The sequence below is a fragment of the Hyaena hyaena genome, unplaced genomic scaffold (assembly GCF_003009895.1).
Source record: "Hyaena hyaena isolate Hyena2069 unplaced genomic scaffold, ASM300989v1 scaffold_276, whole genome shotgun sequence".
Taxonomy (NCBI): Eukaryota; Metazoa; Chordata; class Mammalia; order Carnivora; family Hyaenidae; genus Hyaena; species Hyaena hyaena.
This window is the reverse complement of record NW_024080909.1, coordinates 671,389-694,041: the sequence shown is the minus strand read 5'-3', so window position 1 is coordinate 694,041 and position 22,653 is coordinate 671,389. Positions and strand designations below refer to the sequence as shown.

At 42.3% G+C, this 22,653-nt stretch overlaps 1 pseudogene; it reads left to right on the top strand.

The window, feature by feature from the left end:
* Window positions 1-381: 381 nt before the first annotated feature.
* On the top strand, window positions 382-2,326 carry LOC120241079 (annotated as a pseudogene).
* Window positions 2,327-22,653: the final 20,327 nt, after the last annotated feature.

The following is a 22,653-nucleotide window of genomic DNA, read 5'->3' as shown; positions in this document are numbered from 1 at the left end:
GACCTGAGCCGAGATCAAGAGTGGGGCGTTCAACCGACTGAAGCCCCCAGGTGCTCCTGGAAGATGGTTTTCTTTCGTCACTTGAGAAATAGAACATTAAAGGCATGCATCTGGAGGGTTCTGGAGCATCCAAAGACCTCCTACACGTCTACCTATGATTTCTGTGTGATCCAAGAGCCCCAAATTTGGAAGGTCAGGGTACCAGGAAATAGAGGAGGTGGTCTACAAAGCAGTTAAGAGCAGAGGCTTAAAAACCTGACAGACCAAGGTTTAAATCCTCAGTAACTGTGTGGCTTCTTTTAAGTCTCTGCTTTCTTATTCCTAAGATGAGAATAAGATAATTTTACCTGCTTAATAGAGTAGAGAGGATTAAATGAGGAAATGCATGAAAAGGGCTTGGCACAATGCCTACACAAAAACGTTAGCTATTCGTATCACTTCTATAATATCCTGGCAGGAAAAGGTGAGGGCAAAATGTAACAAAATCAGTGAGGCCCTAGAAAGGGGACTAGTCACGACCAGCACTGTTCAAAACGCTTCTTTTTTCTAAGAGTCTCAGTGAAAATAATGCACTGTGGACAACACACTACTACGTCTATATTTTTGTTAGTTAGAGAGCACGTATAGAGACTTGGTCTTTTAAAAATATAGATGTCAACCTGTAAGGTATTTATTAACTTGTGCAAATTACTGTAGGTGTAGATTCTGTAACCCTAGGTATATCAGGCTATATGCATCCTTATTTCAGCTATTACTTTTTAGTGCTCTCAAAATGCAAGAATAAGGGCTTGCTAAGTGAGTGGTAAAAAGCCAATAAATGCTTTGACGGGTGAGCACAGTTTAGTGAGCTCATTTCCCTCTCAGCCTTTTGACAAATCACATCGTTCTAATGTTTGCACGGACGAAAGAGAAAAAGATCTTCAATTACAGGTATTTTATAGAAGTCTATATAATAAAGTGGAATCCAAATGAGAATAAAGGACGGAAATAAGTGGGAAATACTCATTTATTTAACAATATTTATTGAGCAGCTGGTATACACCAGCTCTGGGAATTCAGTTGACATGTCATGATGGCACGGTGGCCCCAATGTGCCACTAACCCATAGCCCTCCTGTGCTAGTAGTTCAGGATTTTGTGACAATGTTTGTTATAAAAATCTATGTGTAGGTATGCACACATTAATATGTGATCCCAGAACAAGTAATGGGTAGTGAAATTAGAATTTTTTAAAAAGTAAGGAAGGGCACCTGGGTGGCTCAGTGGGTTAAGCGTTCTACTTTGGCTCAGGTCATGATCTCAAGGTTCGTGAGGTGGAGCCCCGCATTGGGCTCTGTGCTGTCAGTGCAAAGCTTGCTTTGGATCGTCTGTCTTCTCTCTCTCTGGCCCTACCCTGCTTGTGCATTTTCTTTTTCAAAAATCATAAACAACAACAACAAAAATTAAAGGAGGGCAAAGATGATGAAAGGGGGTAGAGTGGGTTAAGGGATATTTCATATATGCTGATAAAGACGGCCTTTCTGCTCTTTGCTGCATCTACTGTGAGAAGGAAGACATTTCTCAGGAAACTGTCGACATTCCAGAAAATGTCGACATCACTGTGAAGGGACGCACTGTTATTGCGAAGAGCCCCAGAGGAAGCCCGTGGAGGGTCTTCAGTCACAGAAATGAAGAATTCAGTCTCCTTGGGAAGGAAAAGGGGCTCTGAGTTGACAAGTAGTGAAGAAACAGAAGGAACTGGCTACTGTTTGTACCGTCTGTAGTCACATATAGAATACGGTCAAGGGCATCACACTGGGCTTCCATTACAAGATGAGGTCCATGTATGCTCACTTCCCCATCAACATTGTTACTCAGGAACACGGTTCTCTGCTGAAATCTGAAATTTCTCGGGTGAAAAATACATCCATAGGGTTCAGATAAGGCCAGGTGTTGCTTGTTCAAGCAAGCCCAGAAAGATGAGTTCTTTTTTATTTTAAGTGTTTTTTATTTATTTTTGAGAGAGGGAGAGAGCATGAGCAGAGGATTGCAGAGAGAGGGAGACACAGAATGCAATGTAGGCTCCAGGCTCTGAGCTGTCAGCACAGAGCCTGAGGCGGTTCATGAACTGTGAGATCTTGACCTGAGCTTAAGTCGGACACTTAACAAACTGAGCCACCCAGGTGCCCCACAGATGAGTTAATTCTTGAAGAAAATGACGTTTAACTTGTATCAAACTCAGCTGCTTGGATTCAGCAAGCCACCAAGCTAAAAACAAGGATATCAGCGATGCTGGGGGTGGTGTCTAGATTTCTGGAAAAGGAACAGTTCAGTGGGCTGACGAGTAAGATCTACGGTGGCCAGCTACAGAAACAGCAAGATGATGGCTGACTTTTCAGACTTATTTGTGATATTTTAAAGATAAAATAAAAGTTGTATCGATTTGGGGGAAGAAAAAAAAAGAAGGCCTTTCTGAGGGGGTGATATCAGAGCAGACTTGTGTGTGTGTGCTTGTTGGGCGGGGGAGGGAGGGAGGAAAGGACAGCATTTGTGTCACCAGGAACATATTCCAGTCAGGGCAAGAGCAAGTGCGGGCTCTGAGGCAGGACCCGGTTGGGTTTTGAGGACCGGTGAGGAGGCCAGCACAACTGAGCAAATCTGCGGAGGGCGGTGTGATAGCTGAGAGGGCGAGGCTGCAGAGAATGTGGGCCTTGTAGGAGACAGCGAAAACAGAGAGATACCAGGGCCTCAGATCCAAGAAGGCCTTTGAAGATAATATTCTTTATAAAATAAGATGGATACCATCTTGGGAGGGAAGAGAGAAAAAGGCACAGCTTCTTTTAAATAAACAGGCCCATCTGTAAAGATAAAACTCTATGATTTGGGAAGAGAAACTCTAAAGCACAACAAAATAGGGCACCAGCACAGCCACTGAAAGGGCTAGAAAATAAAACTGAACCAAGGGTTCACATCATCCCACGTGTCTACTGCCTGTTCTTTTGATGTCCTATCCATGAAATCATAGCAAAGGCCGATGTAACAAAGTGTCCCCCACCCCATATTTTCTTCTAGAAGTTTTGCCATTTAAGGTGCTACGTTTATGTCTTTAATCCGTTTTAGATTATTGACTTTTGTGTGTTGTGCAAGACAAGGAAACTACAGAGTGAAAAAGGAACCTATGGAATGGGAGAAAATAGTTGCAAATCATGTATCTGATAAGGAGCTAATTTCTAAATGACATTAACAACTCCCACAGCTCATCAGAAAAAAAACATCAAACCAAACCAAAAGAAAACAACAGTAGCAAAAAATCAACTAACAACTAGATTTAAAAATGGGCCAACAGTGTGAACAGGCATTTCTCCAAAGATAACATACAGATGGCCAACAGGTACAGGAAAAAATGCTCAATGACACCAGTCATCAGAGAAATGCAAATCAAAACCACAATGCGGTATCACCTTACACTTTTTAAGGTGGCTATTATTTAAAAAAGAAAAAGACAGTAAGTAATGGCAAAGATGTGGAGAAACTGGAATGCTGTACAGCAGATGAGAAGGCAAAAATGCACAGCTGTTATGGAAAAACAGTAAGGAGGTTCCTCAAAAAATGAAAAATAAAACTACCACGGGATCCAGCAATCCCCTTCTGTGTACATATTCCAAAAGAATTGAGATCAGGATGTTAAAAAGACATGTGCCCTCCCCCCATGTTCACAGTAGCAGTACTCACAACGGCCTTGACATGGAAACAATTTAAGTGTCCACTTATAGACGAGTGCACACACATGCACACATATACACATACTCACAGTGGAATATTATTCACCCTTAAAGGAAGAATCCTTCAATATTCGACAACATGGATGAACCTTGAGGGCATTACGCTAAGCGAAATAAGCCAGTCACAGAAGAACAAGTACTGCCAAGCTCTACTTACACAAGGTCTCTAAAATACCCAAACTCATAGAAGAAAAGAGCAGAATGGTGTTTGCCAGGGACCTGAGGGTGGGGGGGGGGGGGTGGGAAGAGGAAATCTAATTGCTAAATTATGGGCATAAAGTTTCAGTTATGCAAGATGAGTAACTCCCAGAGATCTGCGGTACAACACTGCCTACAGTCAACAATACCGCATTGTACTCTTAAAAATCGGTCAAGTGTAATCTGTAATTGCTCCTCTGTTATTGTTCTCTGATGTTTGAAGTGACTGTAATTTCTCATTGTCTTCTTGCATTTTTCTCTTTTCTCTGTTTTTAGCAATTTATCACAGGAAAAAAAGTCAGCTGTCTTTTAACTGAATTAAGGGGCCTGGAGTCCTGGTTTGCCTAGTGTCAATTTAACACTCTCTACCTTCTTTATCACCTTTCACTTTGCCTCTACAAGTGCTATAAACATTCTCTCTAAAAACAATGCCCTTTGGCTTTCTCTTTTTCTTTTTTTCCCCAATGTGTGTTTATTTTTGAGGCAGAGCATGTGAGTGGGGAAAGTGCAAGGTGGGGGGTCAGGGGTGGGACAGATGATTCAAGGCGGGCTCCATGCTGACAGCAAAGAGCCCAATGCGGAACTCGAACTCAAGAACCATGAGATCACCACCTGGGCCAAAGCTGGACATTCCACCAGATGGGCCACCCAGGACCCCCTTTGGGTTTCTTAAAACCAGCATGATAACAACCAAAAAATGTCTTTTTATCAAAAAGGGACTGGAGACATAGTTATTAAAAACTCTGCAATTACAGAATTTTCCTCCTTCAGTGTATTACTATCCAAAGTGCCCCCCCCCCCCCCCCCCGCCATTTCACAAGTTTGGCCAATCATGGCCTCCTGCTCTTACAAGCATCATAAAGTTTGATTTGCTCTTTAGCGGAAGCACTCTGCAAATTGTAAGGTTATAATCCAATGGGATTTTCATTTTGATTGTCATTATCATTACTGATTATTTAAGCAATTCCCACGATGTTCTGCTATCACGCCTTCTTGGATTTACAATTTGAAGATTGCTCATCAGTGGCTTTCGGGGCCTCATCTTAATCTGGACAGTTGGAAGGCACGTGTCTGGATCTGAGAGAACAGAAATGATACCACTCACTGTAGGCAAAAGGAGGGAGTGCTGGAGGGGCCACAAATACATTGCATCTCAGTCTTTCTTTCCTCTCAGGCTTCTGTGTTTCAATCACTTTTTCTCCTGGAAAACGCTGGCCAAACCTGGGGCCAGAGAGTAAACAACAGAATCTCAAGGGCAGAGAACTGACTGGACTTTGAAGTTGGAATATAGTTTCCAGGGTTTGGGACCCAAGAAGCCTGGAGTCCTAGCAATGGGCTATGAGGGAAGCACCGGCTGAGTCCTGTGAAGGACCCCAATCTGTCTGGTTACTGGCTTCTCAAAGGGCATGAAATATGCTTATGTAAGACACTCCTTGCTCCTGAATACTTCTGTTAATTTCCCTCATATACATCAGTAACACTGATACTGTTTGGACGCTGGGCTTTACAGCTGTCCCTTTCTGTTTTCATAACTTGTTCTCCTCTCTCCATATTCAGTTTCCAGGCTCAGGGTAACAGCCCAAAACATAATCAGTAGCTGTCAAGTCTGGCCAATTTCTTCCTGCCCCCTGCTTCGTAGACAATTGGTAGATACGGTTCTGGTATCCCATTCATAAGCTATGATAATATTCCAAATTGTTTTTATTGCAATCTTGGTGCATATGGTACAATTTTGAGTTCTAATTCAGTCAATTACTCTGGATGCTGGTCAACCTGGAGCTGTCATTCTCCTATGCCTTTATGTCTTGAAAATACACAAACCACCTCAGAGATGTACGTGCTATAAGGAATGCTTCTGGTCTTGCCGTCTTAATTTGCCACCAATCAAGGTCATTAACAAAAACAGAAACAAAAAATCTTGAGCTTTTTAAAAAAGAAGCAACTCACAGTCTGATTACCATTTGATTGTTCGCACGGCCCCCCCCGCCCCCCCGGCCCTGGCCCCAACACTTAAATGATCAGAACTGCAAGAAGGTAGTAAAATGGTTAAGCTATTAGAGACATGGGTTTTGCCAAGCATTAGGCTAAGATAAGGTATTCGGTTTCTGAATAACTGAACAATGGCGTAAAACCCGTGTCTTGGGAAGTCTGGCAATGTTTGGAGAGCAGCTGTTTTGATTTTTGAATCATGTAATTTCAATATGAGCCAAGTGTGAGGATTTCACAGAAACATTTTTGTAAATCTATGATCACCTTTAAAAAAGAATCATCTTGGGGCGCCTGGGTGGCTTAGTCGGTGAAGCGTCCGACTTTCGCTTAGGTCATGATCTCGCGGTTCGTGGGTTCGAGCCCCGCATCGGGCTCTGTGCTGACTGCCAGCTCGGAGCCTGGAGCCTGTTTCAGTCTGTGACTCCCTCTCTCTCTGACCCTCCCCTGCTCACACTGTCTCTCTCTCTCTCCTAGAAATAAATAAAAAAAATATATATATATATTAAAAAAGAATCATCTGATGTACTACCTTTCTCTGAAAGGAAAAAAAAAACACCGTTATACCTTCCTTAGTACATTTATTTCCATGAAATAGCAAAATAGCTGCTAACATTTCCTGAGCATTCACTGCACACCACGCACTGGTTTCAACTCTCTGAAGCTAAGACATTTATTCCTCACAATAATCCTAGGAGATGGAGAGGACCACTGACATGCCCATTTTACGGAGGGAGCATCTGAGCCTTGAGGAGTCAGACTTCCTGCATGTTCACAGCCATACAGCTATGCAACGGTGGAGGCAGAATTCGAGCTGAATCCCATCCCAGGGCACCCAGCAGTGAGCCGCCAAGGAGACAAGGATGTACCCGAATAAGCCCAGGGAAGACAATGCACAAGACTCTTCCATTTCCCTTTTAAAAACTTGCAAGGTCCCCCCCCCCCAATTTTGGAAGGGGATGACATTCAGAAAATGCTTTCTTTCCATTTCTGTGCTTCAGAGTATCTAAATCGACTCACTCCTCATCTTTAAAATTTGTACATTTCACACCAGGAAAGACAGAGAAGGGAACATTTTATTCCCAAGTGACATTCTGGGTTTAACTATCCTTTGCAACAGTTTTGTTTTGAAAGATCTCTGTGGCTGCATATGAACCAGCCAGATGTCAACGATGAGTCTACCATGTACAATATTCCCCAGAGACTAAAAATACTCCTTGCTGATATAGGATCTGGAAATACCACACAAACGCTTCGGACCTGATGCATCACTAAGTGTCTGTACAAACGCCTCTGAAACAACAGATGTTCCGGGCCCCTGCTGTTCCCTTAGAATAACAAAATGGCTTGTGGGGGAGCTGAAGTTCCCCCTCACTTTTCCACAACAGTTTCAGGAAGAACCAATGACTTTTCATACTCATTTCAACTTCCGAGAGAAGCGGTAGACACTGTGCAGGTCCCGGGATCCACCTGTGGCTACCGGCAGGTTTCTGCAGGTGTTTGCCCGTGGGAAGCTGTCAAGAGTCGGTCCAAATCAGGGCAATGCTCCTGACAGAAGAAAATTAAGCAGCGGGAACTTTTTAGGTGCCAGAATGTCTTTCCGGGACACAGATATGTAGGTGGAATCTGCACTCAAAAATAACTCCGTGATGAGAACAGCAGAAAAGGCTGTGGCTGCTCACGCAGCTGGAAGAACAGTTACCTGGAAAACACGTGGTGAATGATGAGGACTGACATACATGACGGGGCCCAGAGAGGGACCCAGGGTTGTGAACAAGCAGCATTTTGAGTTCCCTCAAGGGAAGAGGGGAAACTTCTAAAACTCAAATCCTAAAGGCGAGGGAAAATGGCATTCTGCATAAGTAGATTGGCACAATGATCTGCATCACAAGGTTTGCCGTCATGTCGATGATCATCAGTACCTCCTGCCCACAGTGTTCTGAAATCTCCAGAGTCCTGCTAGGTCCTTGTGTCATTTGAGCAATTAGGAAGCTGGGACTAGAAAGTGGAACCAGGCCTTGAACCCAGAAAAGGGAACAGAAAAAAAAACAGAACAAAATGAAAGGCAATTTCCAGTTCTCCTCCCTGAAACTAAAGACATGAGAAAAGACCAGGGTAAAATCGCTTAAAATAAGAGGATTCATCAAGCCTGACTTGAGACAAGACACGTTCATTTCACAAAGATAAAAGCAGATACAAACTGTGTCTGAGGCACAGGCTGGTGATGCTCGGAGGAAGTGCTAGATCTCGGTCAGAAGACACAGGTTCTAGACTTGGCTCAGTAAATTACCAACCATGTCACCTAGAGCACGTCATTTACCATACCCAGCCCACTCTTCTTTATCTGCGAAACAACAGTAAAGGGATCTGCCTTCTGGTGTCTATCCATCTGCATTTATGGTATTGCTTGGTATTTAGGAAGCATGCAAAAATGTCAGCTTAAAATGATAATCAGATTCTTCTTAGTTGATCCCTTATAAATGTTTTTCAGGATAACAAATCCAAGTTGAAGAGCTCCATCAGTCAGATGTTGTTCCTAACCTCCAAGGAAGGAAAACTAAACTGAAGTGGTCAGTCTGTGGACCTAGCATTAGAAACGAGGTGTTCCAATTTCTCATCCGTGCATCTTTACACTAGGGGAAAGACACCATTTAAATAACGTATCCCAAGTCACACAGGTAGAAAAGAGGAGAGTGTCAGCCTTGTGCTACATGTTTTATTACCCAGGAATGCTAAAAATCACTGGCTTTCTTCTCCCACCTCTACCTACTGTTGATTCCAAGTGACTAATGCTCATTTTCTGGTAAATACCTAGTGTTCTGCCAATATAGGAAGATAAATTTTTTAGAAGGACCTCTGCAAAATTGCTATGTGCTTTCCTTTATGTTAAAAATAGAAGTTCAACTCTATATCATGAACTGAAAATTTCAGTCTTGGTTCATGAGAACTTGATGAGGCAGGACCCAATGTTTCTTTAAGATGGTCTATTCAATTTACTTACTGTAGTTGAGAGGTGGGACTAGAGAAAAGAGCATCTCTTCTCCTTTCACTCCTGCTAAATTGCTGTGTATAATCCCATAGCCAGAGGGCACAGCTTAATGCACTAAGCTTCAGGTTTGCTATGCCTAGGCTGCTTAAAGCCCTAAGTTCAAATCCCAGAAGAGTCTGCATGGCTCCTCGTCTCCTTGAGTTTGATCAATTACATTTCATAGATTTTTATTATGTGAGAGACTCAAATAAGGCTTTATAACTCAAATCCGGTTTATCTTATGGAGACTCTAAATACCTTGTACTTTATATTTATCTAAATATTGAGTTTCAGGCTTACTGTCTTTTAACACCTTCCTAGCACTTAGAGAGGAAATTGTGTGAAAACTTTTAATTAGGATGAGAGTATCTGGGTAGAATCATGAGCTATATAATTTATATATGCAATCTTCCAGTACTGGTAAGGGAATGGGTGTAGGAGATCCAGTCCATGAAGCAGAGACAAATCCAACATAGCATGTGATAGTAACCGCCATTTATGGAACGGCCACTGTGTACTCAGCACTTACTGTGAACTATCTCATTCAATCCTCATGGCTCCCCTATAAGGTAGATATTTTCATACCTAGTTTACACGGAACTCCAAATGCTCTGTCCAAAACCATATGAGCTGAAATAGGAGAACAGGATTTAAACCCTGGTTTATCTGATCCCAGGTCTATGATATTCCATGTACGTACACCACCCTACAGTCACTGTACATCTACCTAGAAAATAACAACAAAGTATGTGGAAGGCACCCAAAATGGAGTTGTAAAGTGAGAGCCCAAGTCAGGAAGGCAGCAGGACCCAGGGACTCAAGAAAGAAACCTGGGTCAAACCGTCATCATTTTGTATCAAAACTGTCTTGAAGGAACTAGCCACAGATCTTCCCACTGCTGGCGTGCCTTCTCCACATGGTGAGTAGGCAGGCTTATGGGCATGGTCTCCAGAAGAGGCCAGCGTGGGTGGGTGCCAGGGTGCAATGCCCTTTAAAAATGTCACAGGCAAAGTTCTTACACTCTGTGGAATGTACACTCTGCTGACATGGCATGGTACAGAGAGCCGGGGCTCCAGAAGTCATACCCCATCTAGGAATACGTTCTATTATCTTCTGCTCTGTCTAGTCCTCTCCCTGGGTTTCTGTATTCTTTGCTATTAAAAAAAACTTACCATCCTCTGTTCATAGCCTTCCATCACATGACCAACCTGTAGTGACAATCTCAGAGGGCTGACTGAATCAGGGGTGAAGCACAGGCAAAATGGACCATGCCCCATGTTTTCTGGTGAGAGTGATTCAATGGGTGCCACTAGTTTCCGACCGTACAGTCAGGAACAGGAACAGATCAAAAATGAGGGGTGCGAGTGGCAATGATCATATCAAGTTGCGGCATGTTAGATCTGAATTGCTTGAGGATCATCCAGGGGAGACGGAGAGGGGAAAATTGGATATATGAGTCTCAAGTACATGGGAAGTTTGGAAGTGAGATCTAGACTGGAGATCACTGATATCCAGGAGATCTGTCAAACGACAGAGGATGAACTCATCCAAAGCGAGATATATAAAAGGAAGAGTAATGGGTCGAAGCAGAATACTGGGAAATACGAGAAAGAGAGATGGAGAGACATGGACAGAAAGAGAGGAGCATTAGGAGGGCAGCCATAGAAATCAGAGAACCAGGAGAGAACAGCGATGGGGAGTCAAGTTTAAAGAGCAGCATTTCTCAAAGGGTGTTTCTAGTTTTAGAGTAAGATAAGCCTTACAGATTAAAATAAAACTGCCTTGCTAATTTGTATCATGAATCTTTAAAGAGGATTATAGAGAGAGAGCTTTCTAAAAATATCTGACCACAGAGCTCTTCATTTTTACATAAAACCTACTCACATCCCTCAAAATGAAGGTTCCCTAGAGCACGCTTTGGGAAAATCAAGAGCGAGTTTCCCTAAACAACAAATTGTGACATCAGTGCACAGCAAGGGCCGATATAGGAGTATTCGATAAGGGTGACATTTTGATAATTGGCAAGCCATTGATTACCTTTATCAGAGCAGCTTTAGTGAGGCCATAACGACAGAGGCGAGACAGCAAAGGATGAATAAATAAGAAGTAGGATGTGAAAACAGGACATGTTGATTACACTGTCAAGAGACTTGGGTTTGAACGGCAAGACACAGGGATAGGAACTAGAGGGTGTAGCTTCAACAGGACATTTCAAGATGGAAGAGCTTATGCAACTGTATAGGCTGGGAGGAAAAACCAGAGAGGGAGAAAAGCCAAAAACTATGTGGTGTGAATGAGTAGAAAGGGGAGGTGTGGGGACAAGGCACTGAAGACACGGGGCAGGAACCAGAGTGGGGGAGGGAGTGTGGAGTGTGCACATACAAATAACATAGCCCACTATGAGGATCAGAGGAGGAGGAGCCCAGGGCTGACGGAAAGGACTGGGCAAGGCTCTGTGTGAGAGGCAGCCTTTGACCTGGGCCTGGAAGGAGCAGGAAAGAAGCAGAGAAGAGAGGCATGCTAGAAATGCAAGCCATTCCATAGGGCCAGGAGCCAGAAGAAGAGGCATGGAGGCGCTAAAGAACAGAGGGTCCTGGGGCGCCTGGGTGGCTCAGTTAAGCATCCGACTTCAGCTCAAGTCATGATCTTGCAGTTGGTGGGTTCAAGCCCCACATCGGGCTCTGTGCGGACAGCTCAGAGCCTGAAACCTGCTGCGGATTCTGTGTCTCCTTCTCCCTCTCTGCCCTTTCCTTGTCTGTGTGCTTGCTTGCTTGCTCTCTCTCGCTCACTAGCTCTCTCAAAAATAAATAAATATATATATTGTAAAAAAGGACAGAGTGTGCCCAAGAAAAGACATTCTGGGAATCTCAGGCCTCTTCATTCTTAGCTACTTCCCTTTTCCTTTGATGTTCCTGATTCCGTGGGAGAGGATGTCTAATTGATCATAGGACCCTTAACAATGACGTGCTCACCCATCTGTTGATTTGAAGTTTGGGGCCCTATTTTATGATTTGATACCCGACCTCTAAAGTTACACAACCCAAAGTTTCTATTAAAAAGAAAAAGAGAGTAAAGAAACACACAGTTTACTTTTGGTGGGGGTGAAGAGTGTAAATAGACGAACGAAGCCAAAACAAACCAAAATCTTGTGAGTAAAAAAATTACATGTTCATTTTGCTAATCTGGAACTAAGAGTTCAGCCAAGCGATTTATGCAAGACCGGTATCTGGAAAGAGAAGTGTGTAATAGATCTGAACAAGATCATATTTTCCACCTTGTTGGAACTACATCTTTTTCTAGACAAGAAAATGGGAGTTGTTCTTGTGATTACTGTTTACCACTTACAAGCATGAAATAATCAGTATTTTTGGTAATCGCTTTAAAAACAATGATTTTAAAAGGTTTTCTTGCCTGTGCGATTCAAAGCAAGAACTCACTAAGTTATCTCTTATTTTTGGAGAAAGTGTGAATACCGGCGCTTGGACATATTCAGAAGACATTTCAGCAAAACATTTTTGTTCTATGCAGACTGCATGAACAGAAGCTTCTCGGCTGTTTTTCCTCTGTAACATCTCAACTCTTCAGCTAAAATCATGTTAAAAAGCAACAAATGGAGATTATTCCATTCTAAAGATGTAGTTTTAATCGGAAGCCTGCCCCACTCAGTTGCTCAAGGAAGCCTCCTTATTAGTCTTTGTCGCATCTGGGGAAGCTGTCCCCCATCCCAAACAAGTATTTAAACAATTATTAAGTGGCAGATCGGTAACCTAAGACACCATCGTCACCAACATCCTATTGAAAACAGGACCATTAAATGTACATATCTTTAATTACCATAGACAATTAAGCTTATCTGAGGATAAACATCTCCATTTCTATGGGGAAGCTTGTATAAATAGACCTCAAGTCACTGCACATTACTTCAGCACCTAACTAGGGAATGCATCTGGAAGTGATATGTATCCTGAGGCAAAGGACTATTGAGGCTATTCCTTTTTGTATAGTGGGTTAGTGGATATAGAACTGTGTGTGTGCGTGTGTATACGCAGGAGACAGAGGCAGACACAAAGCCCAAGTAATACTGCATGTGTTTGTGTATGTGTAGCAAAATCGGAAGGTTTGTAGTTTGCTTATTATCATGTAAACTAAAGGGACAGACTGGTTGATCTACATGCAATTATTTGCTCTACCTAATGGCCAAATCTCCATATTGCATAAGAAAATGCACCTTCCTCAAATCCTGAAGTCCCTGTGAGTCACAGTCCTTAGAGACAACTCATTGTTCCTGTGTCCCCTTAATGCCCACCCTAGCCTGTGACTTCCTGGAATTCAGCCCATGCCTTTTGGGGATTGCCCAAGTCCTACATTTTGAAAAAAAATTTTTTTAAACTTATTTATTTTTGACAGAGAGACAGAGCATGAGCAGGGAAGGGGCAGAGAGAGAGGGAGACACAGAAACTGAAGCAGGCTCCAGGATGCAGGACCTGAACCCACAAGCCGTGAGATCACGGCCTGAGCCAAAGTTGGATGCTTAACCGACTGAGCCGCCCAGGCGCCCATAGTCCCTCCCCCATTTTGAAACTGTCCCTGGATACTTTTATCATGATTATACCCCCAACTCTGACTGTTTTGCTTCTCAGAGAAACCAAGGTCTTTGTTAATCCCATGTTTGTAATATTGGGGTCAGTTAAAGCATTTCTATTCTGAAGAAGAATAAAAAGTCTTTTAGATCTTACAGTCTTTGCCACATTATTAATTTTAACTCCAATAATTAGAAGTGTATCTCTTTAACCATCACAAAGATAAATTTTATCAGTACTCATAATGGTCTGCCTGACCTTTAGATTGGATTCTTTACCAAGAAAATATTGAACATTAAGCAATTATCCAACTCTGATGACTGAATGTCTTTGACCACTTTTTTTAAATTAAAATTTTTTTTAAATTTAAGAGAGAGAGAGAGCACACATGAGTGGGGGAGAGGAGAAGAGGTAGGAGGTTGGGGGAGAGGGAGACAGAGAGAGAGAGAGAATCCCAAGCAGATTTCATGGTCAGAGAGCCCAAGACGGGACTCAATCCCACGACCCTGGGCGGAAGTCAAGAGTTGGACCCTTAACCGACTCAGCCACCCAAGCACCCTCTTTTACCATTTTTTAAGCAAACTCCATTGATATGGTGACATTTTTGTTACACAGTATTTTCAGCCTAAGAGAGAGCAGTGAGATACAGTTAGCACATGCGCATGCAGCAGTAAGCTAAGACAAGCCTGTCCCTGGGGCACCCCCACCTCTTACAAATAGCATGAAGTATATAGTACTGGTTGGGGTTTTGAAGTCCTAACTCCTCATTTCTCCATTTTGACATCATAAGGGACACAAAGCAAATTATTTACATAGTTTAAAATACAGCCTGATATATGTATATATGTATATTTAACTTTGGGAACATCGCTAGGTGGCAGCTGGTATTCTGAACATCATTATGCATTCCACCCAGTGCAATGGAATACAGATTATTTATAAAATGAAAAATTAGGTGCTCCACATTTAAAGGCCAAGATTTTTTTTCTAGGTCAAAAGAATGAAAGTTTTAGCAATCTTAAAAAAAAAAAAAAAAAAAGGATGCATTGCCAATTCTTGCTTATTAAGCACCAATGATTAAGTTGGTGCTTTTCCCAGAACCTCCCATCCTCCCACCTCTGGCTGACAACACTATGGCCTTTCCTTGCCCCTTCATTGAGCACTAGGAGAAAAGTGAGACCAAGGCAGTTCATTTTTATTTCTCTTACCAGCTCTTACTACCACTCCAGAGGGACACATAGGCTGAGACTATAAGGTTAAAGTAAAATTTTCAGATCATGGTGGATTTAATGACCTATGCTCTCTACTGTCTAAGTACTAAAGATAATGAAGCATTTTTCTCCTTTGACTTTAATAACCAGTATCAGACCAAAGCACAACTGTCACATTTACCCAAGACATTGGCTTTTGGTCTATGCGTACGACACCCACCTTCCCAGAATACTCCAAATATGGGAGGCATAATTGCCCAAGGGTCCCAGCTGCTGTGTTCTGAAGTCACAAGCTCAACTGCTTCAGGTTACGCTCCCCATGGGCTGCTCCCAGCAACTGAGTGGACACAGAGGGGATGTTATTGTAACCCTGTTCCTGGGAGACACAGGACAGCCCTCATTCATGGACTCCCCTGGAATCCTGGTCAGGCCGCACTTGGGTTTGGAAACTTCTATCTAGCCCCTCTCTCCAGACTGCACTGTATGTCTGACCACTCCCCCAGCCTCTTCCAGTTCCTTCTCTATTTTCTCTCACAGACATTTCCCCCAATTAAATCCTCACACATTTATTTCCCTCTTGGTGCCTACTTCTCAAAATACCAAAACTCGAATAGACCATAATTCTCTTGGAAATCAGGTGTAGGAAAGAATGAATCAGTAATCAATGAAATCCATTCAGGCATTACACTGTGTGTGTGTGTGTGTGTGTGTGTGTGTGTGTGTTTACTCAGGAATTCCACGGTTCACAAATGGCCAACTCAGAATAGCTGTCTGGCTCACTCCAAACAATACCCGTCAGGTGGCTAGAGGAATTTCTTTTTCTTTCAGATCTGACAAGGATTACTTCCTTCCATTTCTTCCTATTCCCTATCCTTCAATGATAGAGAACCTTCTGTTAGCTGGGATCCAGTGTGGGTTCTGAGGCAGCCCATGCAGTGGCACGGGGCTACAGGGCTAATGGCTAACTTCATGCTGCATTGAAGCTATCCTGGTCCTGTTTCTGGTCACCTGGGGTTGTCTACCCATTTTCTCAAGTCTCTATTCCCAGACACACTTCCCTTTCTCAATATAGAACACCCGCTTAGCTCCAGGCACTTTGGAGTTTCCCCTAAAAAGCAGGTGAATGGCTGTCCTGAAAAACATCTCCGTCTGCTGTAAGTCCTTTGTAAAACCTGAACAACAAAAGGAAAGTGGAGGATTAGGGTATAGTAGGAAGCCTACAGGAGAGGGTGAGAGACAAAGCAGAGCTGAAGTTGATTGTGGCTGCAATATCTAAGTAAGCTTGTCCATTGCTGGAAGAAAGAGGGGACTTATGAAAAAGAAGACCGGAAGTAGCCTCAGTGGTTTATACCACATGATATGCAGCTCTCCCTGAACCCTTCAGCCCCATTGTGCTTTGCCATGACCAGCCATGGGAGAAAGACACATCAGTCTCACCCATCACTGTCTGGCTGACAAAAAGGGAAGTGCAAATGGAATCTCAGTGACCTTCAGGGGGTGGGCGGTAGCCCCATAATACTGCATGGTGGACAACATCCCAACGTGCCAACGAAAGTTCAATACATCCAACATAGAACTTCCATCTCCTCCCTCCCTGGTCTCCTGTCTGGGAACCCTATTCAGTTGGTGGTGATTTGTATCACTGTGAGTCCCAAGGGTTTCCCCTTGAAAACCCTGTATTTGGTCCATGGTACTATTAGAACTAACTTTGGGTAAATTATGAGTTAGAGAGACATTGGCTAACATTGCTTATCACAATTCTTCTAAGGCAAAACACATTTTGAGTCCCAAACAACAAATAATAAATAAACTAGAATCTGATCCATTCATAAGTTGGGTGGTAGCTGTGCTAACGATGTGGGACACATCCTCACTTAGAAAATTATTATCATTAATCAGACCTATTCATTCATAGTCTGTCTGATATATTGGGAGCTCAGCTTGATTTCTTTTAAGTCTTTTAACTTCTGCATTCAGCACTTAGTTCCTTGACAACATTTGTTTCTATGAGTAATGTTGCTTTGTGCTCTTAAACCCCAATTAAAAATCAGTAGAGATCTTACATATCAGCAAATAAAATTTGAAGGAGACTTTAAACATTAATCAGATGCAACGGTTCTCGAGGTGTGGCCTCAGGATCACTAGCATCACCAGGACCTGGAAATCATTAGAAACAAAAGTTTTCAGCCCCACTCCACACCTCCTGAATCAGAATCTCAGGCGGTGAGGCCCAGAGCTGTGTTTTAACAAGCTCTCCAGGTGATACTGATCCATGTTCAAGTCTGGGAAACACTGGTATCATGTGTTGGATTATCTCAGTCATGGGTCAGTAAGCTGTTTTAAGTGTGTTGTATGTAATAATCTCTGTGGAGAGCATGGAAACAGCTCCAAGAATGAGGCCTATCTTTTTGTTTTTTAATGTTTATTTATTTTGAGAGAGTGCATGAGCAGGAGAGGGGCAGAGAGGGAGGGAGAGAATCTCAAGCAGGCTCTATGCCGTCAGCACAGAGCCTGATGAGGGGCTTGAACACATGAACCATGAGATCATGACCTGAGCCACAATCAAGAGTCAAACTCTTATCCCACTGAGCCACCCAGGTGCCCCGAGTCTTGTCTTTTAAAAGAGCTTTCAATCAAGTTGGGGAAACTCACACACATGAAATTTAACAGAAAGATGATAGTACAATAAATGATTAAATGTGTGAAAGTCAAATGGTACTATAGGATATCCAAGAGAAAGGACCATATTATTAGACTATATCTATTTGGATCTGATTCAACATTTGCCTTACAAATATATAATTTCTATTGATGGAAAGGCCAGATGTTCTAATAAATGAGAAAAAAGAAGATAAAACCTTTTCTCTTGGACCCCAATAATTGGGTTAGGGTTAAATTGAACCTGGTCTCTAAATGCACTTTGGTTTCATCCTCAAAGACAGTGACTCCATAGCCTTTCTCAGCGAATCATGGTGGTATTTTACCACTGTGAGAGCTAAGAGACATTTTCATGCCCAGCTGAAAGCTTTTCTTATTGAGCAGAAAAAAAGCTCTTCGTAGCTAATTCATAATTGCCACTGTGACACAGTGGGGTGTGAAAGCATTCTGCGAAGTTTAAAAAGTTATACGGAAGTAAGATATTCGCTATAGTTATCACTACTGGTTGATTTAAACAGCTGCACTGCTTCTGCATGAGAGAGCTTAATGATTTTGTTGATTCTAAAATGATAATACGGGAAGGGAAGGTTCACATTTAGTTTAAAATTTTTAAAAATTCTATTTCTTTATTCTTTCTGTAGATGTGTCTGAAAATGTACAACAGACAAATCAAAAGCCCCAGGCTCTCTTTTGCTCTCAAGATATTGTTTTTAAGTTGCTGAAATGACAGAAAATCAAATCCCTTTGAATGGTGGATAGCCTCATATCTAATTCTGTAGATTTGATCCTAAAACTAAAAAAAATCGGGGGATCATTTGCTCACTCTTGGTGGTCATTAATTCTGACAAGTTACAAAAGTACCATTGAGTAAATTACCTTTTCCAAGGCACTAATGGAAATCTTGAAGGTCTGAAAGTGTTGAATCACCTTCCAAAAGCGGTCAGTCTACCAATAACTGATAATCCCTAATAATATCCATCCAAGTAGCTTCAATGTCATTAGTGCTAGACACTGATAAACATAAAGTACTTTTATAGACATTACCAAATTCATCCTTAACACCAACGCTAGGGTGGGGGAAGGGGAGCCCCCCCAAATGCTTTCAGAATTTGCCTGGTAAAGGAATATACCATGGCCTTTAAAGACTTTAATCATAAGCTTGTCCACTAGTTGCAAAATAATATCCAAATGTCATGCTTTCTTCTTTTGTTGGTCACGCTTTATGCATTCTTTACACCTAGGAAGACATCTAGTCTAATATCTTCTTAATTCTCATTTATGCTTTCAGGCTCAATGGGAGCATATGGTATTAGAATTTAGATTTGGGCCTAGGAGAAAATCTTTCCGAACTTTTTTTGGACACTTGCGAATGTGGTGGGAACTCAGCAGCCTTGCTCACGAGGCATCTCCCGGGGTATGGAGGCATTTCCAGGCTGGTACAGGAATGGTTAGGCACTCCTTGCTGCACTCAGATTGCGACCAACATGGTCAGGTGACAACTTGAGGAGGACGAGCCCCTTTTTTCACTGAGATGGGCACCTGTGTGTGTGGCGTTCACCTGACTTCAGTTTGGCGCCGTCCTCAAAAGTCACAGATTAAGTCCAGTTCATGAGCTACCTTATCATTTTCCAACAAACCAAATGATGAAAACCTTCCTCTGAAGGAAAATTTCATCATGACAAATGCATGTAGGATACAGTGGACCTATGATTGCATGTGAGTACACACAGGAACTAAGGAGAGATTTCACTCCATCAGGTAAAAGGTAGCCAGTGTGGGCACCTGGGTGGCTTCATTGGTTGAGCGTCCGACTCTTGCTTTCAGCTCAGGTCACAATCCCATAGGTTTGGAAGTTTGAACCCTGCATCAGGCTAGGAGTTGGCAGTGCAGAGCCTGCCTGCTTGGGATTCTCTCTTCCTCTCTCTCTCTGCCTCTCCCCCACTCAGGCTGTCTCTCTCAAAATAAATAAACTTAAAAAAAAAAAAAAAAAGGTGGCCAGTGTATGCTCCTGTCTCATTCCTTACCTAAGTCTCTCTAGGTTTTAGCTTCAAAGGTTGCCTGTAGATGCACTCCTGACAAATTCCAAGGGAGAACTCTAATCCTTGATGCTGAGGAATGTTAAAGAACCCATGAGGTAGGCAAGGTTAAAGACGACAACCTTAACTATGGAAGAGAAGGGAAATACTTTTTCACTGTTGACCAAAATAGAATTTACTTAGAGAGGAGGTTAATCCATTTGACTTACCAAGATGGTATTTCACCCTGGATTCAAACATGACCCTTGGAACATGGAGATCACAAGGCCATTCAGCAGAGTGGAACCCACTTCAGCATTAGCCAAGTCTTGGGATAACCTTTGGAGGTCTTTGAAGAAATATTAAGTTTTTCTCCTACTTTCTTCCTATTGTCTCCCCTCCTCCATTTCCTCACTACAGTTGTTGACAAGAGACTTCTTAGACTCTATTTTCTGTTACTTCAAGCCAGAACCCTCTTATGGCAGAATTATGGTCTTATTCTGGGACAAATGGGCTCTTCAAAGTCTTTGTGTCGCTGTAGAAAAGCAAAACGAGATGGGACAGGGAAGCAGAACGGGCATCCACAGCCCCCCTTCTGTTTCTTCTGAAGCCTCCACCACGTGTGCACGCGGGGCTTGTGGGTTCAACATGGGAGGGAAGAAACAGCCTTTCCTAACTTGTGATTCAATTTTTGTTTTTCATCTGTACTTGGATTGAAAAGAAAAAATCTGAGGAAGAAAAAAAACAAAAGAGAGAGAGGGAAAAGTATACCCAGGGAGACAATGAAAGATTAACATCAAAAGCCCAAATCAAATAATGTGGAAAATATTTCCAACTTTTTTTTTTTTTTAATGAAATCTTCAGTGTCACTTGAGCCATTTGTGGGTTGGTCAGTCAAAGGAAGAAATCTATCTACGTGAAATTTACACTCCTTCTTTAAACAAAGTAATATTTAGCCATATATTTTTGGTTTTCCTCTTTAGGAAGTGAATATCCCAAACTGTAAATACACACTTTAATCTTCTGCCAGTAAAATGAGGTCAGCTTTCCTTTGGGTCTCCTTTAAAACTGGAGATCCCCTACTCCAAGTCCCCTCACCTACTTAAAGAATTTACCTCTTCTCTCTCTCTCTCTCTCTTTTAGGAAAAGGAACAGAAGCCTTTTAGTTTGAAATTAACTCTTTGGCCTTCCTCAGACCTTTAAAAAAAAAGGCTTGTGAAAGGATTATATTGGAATTCAAAGTCCACTGAGCATCTGGGGGCTGTGCTAAAGACATAGGTAGAAATATCAGAGCAATGAAAGAGATTCCCACCATTGTTATGTTCTCTTTAATCCCATTAGCCAAAGAGAATGCTGTACTTTTAGCAGTACCAGGAGCAGCGAGTCGTCTGGTTGGGGGCACAACTAGTAACAATCCCTCCCTCTAAAATGTGCCTAGCATGTTTAAATCTATAAAACTAATGCCCAATCAAGAAGAAAAAGGAGGCAGACTCTGATAGCTATTAAGTTCGCTCTAAAACATAAGAATGACCTAACTCTGCCTTTAGCAGAACAACCAGCCAGATATGCTACCCTACTCAGGTAGAAAATGGGATGTTGTGTCCAATCAAACACTGTTTAATCAACTACTATCAAAAAATACTAGGTATACATTACCAATTTGCAAGATATGGAATAAAATAAAATACTTAATACTAAAAAACACAGCGTATTTTAGACTTTCTCCGAAGACTCAAGACATTTCAGAATATTTCACTGCCTCTAGGTCACCATTACCAACCTCAATTTTCACTATGCCCATTGAAGCATGGTTATATCAATTAATAGAGGTTTTCATTTGACAGAATGTTCTAACAACTAGCTTTAACAGTATATTGTTTCTACTGGGTGGGTACTAGACTCCACATGAATACCAATCAGTTGGATTTTCTACATAGGAAGGCAGTCTGTTGGGTCAGTGCCTCAGAGAGTACTGGCTTCACGTGGTTTGGATGGCAAAGATTTGGGGTCAAGAAGGCTCTCTGCCATTGGTAGGAATGAAGAGAGAAGGAAAAGTTCCTTTGATTTCTCCACCATTATTATTGCTTGACTCTGCAACAGAAAGCTTTCCAATTGTGAAATCTCAGGCTTCTAGAGCTTTAGTCTCCTCAAGGAGGAATGTGCCACAGGCTGGAAAATCTGCCAGGAAGTTTACTATCTGGCAATAAAATCCAAACTGCTGTTTAAAGCCTTCCTGAGTGGTTGGAGAGTTTTGGAGCCTGAAGCAGGAATCCTGACAGCTTCCTGGGTATGCTGATAACCACTGTGTTGGAATAAAAGTGCATTGGTGCTAATCTTTTTTCAGTTTGGGTCACACAAGGTGACAGCTACTGGTGCTAATTGAAAAGGAAAACGATAATTCAATGCTATAACACTTTTCACCTACCTCATGCTTTTTCATCCAGAAGACTAAAAAAACGTCTTTTCTACAAAGGAAAATAAGGTAACTTCCCCTGGGGTATGGGTCATTCTCTGTCTTTGAAAAGGCCAGGCAATACTTATGTGATGACAGCGCCTTCTGCAGATGGGCCAGAAAGACCCGAGGTGGAAAAATGTAATATTCAGTCTCAGAACTGCACTGAATAACACAGGCCAGAAATTCAAGAACATTCTTGCAATCCCATCTTCCGTCAAATCATCTTGTTGGAGCCTTATGGGTCTCCCTTGTAAAATGCATGTAACCATTTTCTTTTTAAACACTAAGTATCTTAGGGGCGCCTGGGTGGCTTAGTCGGTTAAGCGTCCGACTTTCGCTTAGGTCATGATCTCGCGGTTCGTGGGTTCGAGCCCCGCGTCGGGCTCTGTGCTGACTGCCAGCTCAGAGCCTGGAGCCTGCTTCAGTCTGTGACTCCCTTTCTCTCTGACCCTCCCCTGCTCACGCTGTCTCTCTCTCTCCTAGAAATAAATTTAAAAAAAAACAAAAAACTTTAAACACTAAGTATCTTAAATGCTCAGCAAATATTTATGGATGATAATCACGGTCTCCCATCTCCCATTAGAGGTAAAATGACATATAGAAACTAGGGTGGGCCATAATGAAAGCATACCTACATTCGTGACTGATATATGGAAGATCATATTTGTCTTAGTCTATTTGGACTGCTATAACAAAGCTACCATAGACTGGGTGTCTTAAACAACAAACATTTATTTTGCAAGGTCCTGGAGGATGAAAGTC